Below are 4,395 nucleotides of genomic sequence, written 5' to 3'. Positions count from 1 at the left end.
ATTATAGATTTAATTCGTTTACATCTCAGAATTGCAATTGTGACAAAAACAAAGCATTACTATAAAAGTTATTATAGTTATGTAAAAAAAAAAAATTAAACTTAATTATTTCATATGCATATAAGCTAATAACATTACATTAATAATTTTAACTAAAATGAAAATGAAAACAGGAATATAAAATTAAAAAACCTGAAATATAAAAATGTCAATATATATATATAATGATATTGAAATAATACTCCAGTGAAAAATATTTTTTATTGTCATTTTATATTGTCGGATCAATTTCATAGTAGTTCTGCTCTGATAAGCGGAGTTTCTAACAGTTCGTCTGAGGTGTGTGTTGCATGTCTGTGTTCCTATATCGTCTGTGTTGATGTCTGACTCTCAGTATCTGTTGTTGTCTGAGTTTTGAGCAGCCAGCCGGTGCCGCAGGTGTTTAGTGAAGTCCACTTGAGCTCGAGGAAGAGCCTTGTTCACTAGTGACTGCGGGAGCCATCCCTGAAAACACAAGGACATGATCAAAACACAACACATTATTTAAATACATGTATGTGTGTGCATTTTTATATGCATGATTATGTAGCTTTTGGTTTTTATTAATCACATCAGATTTGGATGTGATTAATCGTTTGACAGCACTAGTAGAACCATAAATCATTACACAAGTGCATGTTTAGTACCTTTGCATCCATGTTGAGCAGCCAGACGAAGCGACTGCGGTCAGGACGGTCCTGAAGCGGATACAGGATGATGCAGGTGGGGCCGTTTTCAGCTCTGAACACAAACACCAAACCAGAATGGTCTTAACCATCAGAAAACACTTTCAAATTGTGTCCTGTTATACTAACTTCATCAAAATGTAGCCTTTATTAAATAATATACAGGAAAAACTGTCATCAGTTATTCACCCTCATCCATCCAAACCCTTATTAATTATGCTTATATATATAATGACTCCCGTCATTTGAAAAAAACAAAACTATATATATATATAGTTTTTTTTTTCTTCAAATGACGGGAGTGCACGTTTAAAAGGTAACAAGCTCATGCATTATTGTGATTGGACCAACATGAGGGTGAATAAGTTAGATATTTTAAAATGTCATAAAGATTGGCTAAACGAGTGTTTTGAAGGCTTCAATCCTGCACGCGCTGTGTTTACCTGACAATCCCCGGCAGAGGAGGCAGAGACTCCAGCCGCGTCGAGGCTCCGCCCAGATAAACACGTGACTCGCGTGTGGACGAATGTCTGACGCTCAGAAAGTCCCGCTGGCCAATCAGGTTTCCCGCTGTTTCCGACGAAACTCGTGTGTAACCAAGGTGTTCCTGCCCACGTGTTTTAGCACCTGCAGAAATCCAGAGTTTGGTCTTTCGTTATTTCACGGAAACATAACAGTCTAAACAAAGAGTCTAAACAAAACAAAACAGAATTTCACATGGACACGCCCCTTTCAACATTGCTAATGAATCATCTAGAACTTCGAATGACAACTTCACTTCATATTTAGAATTACAGAAAATTACGATGCAAATGCATTCTTGTTTATTTTCTGATCAATCTGTAAAACGTTTTACATTTAAGTAAATAAAAATAATAAATGTATCATAAATGCATCAAATCAAATCATTCTAACATAGCAAAGGTTTTCAGAAGAAAAATAATACTATCATAACACAACAATGACACTCCACTGTTTATAATTAATATGTTACACAGTCCATGTTTCCATTACAGTACAAAATTATTCCTAAATTTTCCTCTTTTGTATAGATGGTAATGAAAGTAAAAGACTAACACTTGTGAAGATGTTTAGCTATATGCAAATATTTTTTCTTATTTTTGTACTGTGCTAGGTTTTGAACTTTAACAGTTTTTAAAACAGTATGTAAACAGGCTTGTATAGGTAGGCTACATCAAGTTTTGGTGTTTGTGTGAGTGTGATAAAAGAATTCATGTAATTTGAATTAATGCATTTTGTGCCAAAGCAATGAGAAATGATTCTCAGTTTAGCTCACAGACTGATGTTGTGCTCGCTGTATGAAGAGTTTGGGGAAAGAGTGACTTAAGGATTGAGAATTGTGTCCTATAGTGAGTGATCATAAAAAACATAAATGAATGCATTTGCAAGTAATAAATTCAAGTCCATTGATTTAATTAAACCTTTTTAGTTGGCTACACTATTTTGATGAGTTCTGGTGACATAATGTGTTAAGTTAAATTGTCTTGTTAGCTTTATAAATTGAGCAGTAGATTTCTTGTTCCCAGCATGCTTTGCTTAGACCTGAACAATGTGAAAACTGTTTAAAATAAGAGATAATTTATGTGTTTTTGGTGAAGGAAAAGATCATGTTTAAATGCTGTTACAAAACCTTTTCTCTAACTCAATGTAGTTTGATCATAATTTCATTAAAAGTGGGTCATAACTCACACAAACAGTTGTCCTAATTCATTTAGAAACACACCTAATGTCCTGCTAATTACACTTAAAGTTAATTAACTGCAAGTTCTTTATTTTAATAGTGTGTTTTTCCATCAGACGCCTTGTTTCTCTCTCTGTTCAGCCTGTTTTCTGTAGCTTATTGATTGCATAACAATTTATAATTTAACATCAGTCTTAAGTGTGGAGAATCAATGTATTTACTTATTATTCATAATGCATCCTTATTAATAAGCACTGCTGCATGAATGACAATTAGAACAAGTATAGAGCATGTATTACAGTAGCATGGGCCTAGTATTACATCATTTCTGTTTAATATTTTATTCAGATTATTAACACAAGCAGTCTTAAAAGCAGATGCTGTGTGACCTTTACAGAGGATGAGAGAAACCTCATCTATCTCTGATCTGAACACTTCTAGCTCTATTGATTTATAAGGAGAGAATATTAATATTAAACAGCGCTGTGTCCTTCAGAGATGCCAGAAATCATCAATCTAGAAGTGATACAATGTATTTTTCAGAATTCACAGATGAATGGAAAGCTTTTATTGTATTGACATTATAAATGTTTTAACTGACACGTTTGATCAGTGCATATAATAGAAAACGCAATGATAAACGAGTAATAGGAGATAAGTCTTACTTTGATGCGTCTGATGCCGGGGTTCCATTCGTGCATCTCCTCGAGTCTGAAGAACAAGATCTCGTGAAGTTCCTCTGGAGACGCGTTCAGTTCGGCCTCTAGTCTGAAAACCTTTCTGTTTCCGCTGAGAACTTTACTGTAGATCACATCTCCATTCCTCTGAAGGAAAAAGACGTTCCTCATATCTGTGAGAACACATTCTGTTGATCTACACACCGAGAGAAGATTTTAGATTGAGCGAGGATCACCTCAGCCGTCTCCAGTTGCCATCCGTCCTCAGACTCCACGATCTTCAGAGCTTCCTCCAGCGCTGTTTCTCCTTGTTTCAGATAAAACACGTCCTCATCGACCAGTGCAGACGTCCTCTGCTCCACCGCCTCGGTCTCTGGAGACATTGATACGTACAGTCAAAATAATTAACATAAAATGAAGTATGAGTAGTGTTGCTGTCAATGTGAGTGATCGAAAATTGTCTTACATCATTAAATCTCAAGATGCTTTTTTGAATCATTTTCAGTGTTTGTTTTTTTACTTTCTTGTATTTTAAACAACTCAATCTTTTATTCATAAAGAACACATTCCATTAATTAGAAGGGATGATAAAGACATTTAAATTGTTCCGAAAGATTTCACATAAATTTATGTTCATCTGTGAATACTGAAAAATAAAATGCATGTTTCCACAAAAATATTGTGCAGCACAACTGTGTTCAACACTGATAATAATCAGAAATGTTTATTATATGAGCAGTAAATCATCATATGTTCATGATTTCTGAAGATCATGTGACACTGAAGACTGGAGGAATGATGCTGAAAATACAGCGGAGCATCACAGAAATAAATTACACTTTAACACAGATTCACACAGAAAACAGCTGATTTAGATTAGAATAATATTTCACAATTTTTACTGTATTTTTAATTAAATAAATGCAGCTGTGGCGAGCAGGAGACACACACAACTTACTGACTCCACACTTTTGAAGTGGACTGCAGCTCTGCTGGAGTATTGTATGGAAACTGAAGTTAAACATGAATGCACAGACTCACTTTCAGTCCGTCTCAAAGGGATCCATGTTGGAAGGGGCATTTGTCCTTGCATCTGTAAGTGTGCGAGCTCCAGACCGAACGCCGCCAGAGCTGCTCGCTGCAGACCTGCAGGATGGAAACGACTGCATTAATAAAAACACAAGGCAAGCACAAGCTCACGCATCGAGCTGAAGCTGCAGTCGGGCACCTGTCATGCTGCGCAGATGTGGTATGTGATCCCACAGCAGAGCTTCAGGACGGCCCGCAGCAT

The 4,395-nt window shown here is 36.0% G+C and overlaps 1 pseudogene; it reads right to left on the bottom strand.

The window, feature by feature from the left end:
* Window positions 1-242: 242 nt before the first annotated feature.
* LOC113112194 (steroidogenic acute regulatory protein, mitochondrial-like) lies at window positions 243-4,395 on the bottom strand (annotated as a pseudogene).

This window comes from Carassius auratus, chromosome 12 (assembly GCF_003368295.1).
Source record: "Carassius auratus strain Wakin chromosome 12, ASM336829v1, whole genome shotgun sequence".
NCBI classification, from domain to species: Eukaryota; Metazoa; Chordata; class Actinopteri; order Cypriniformes; family Cyprinidae; genus Carassius; species Carassius auratus.
The sequence above is the reverse complement of the archived record's forward strand: the minus strand, read 5'-3'. Positions and strand labels throughout refer to the sequence as shown.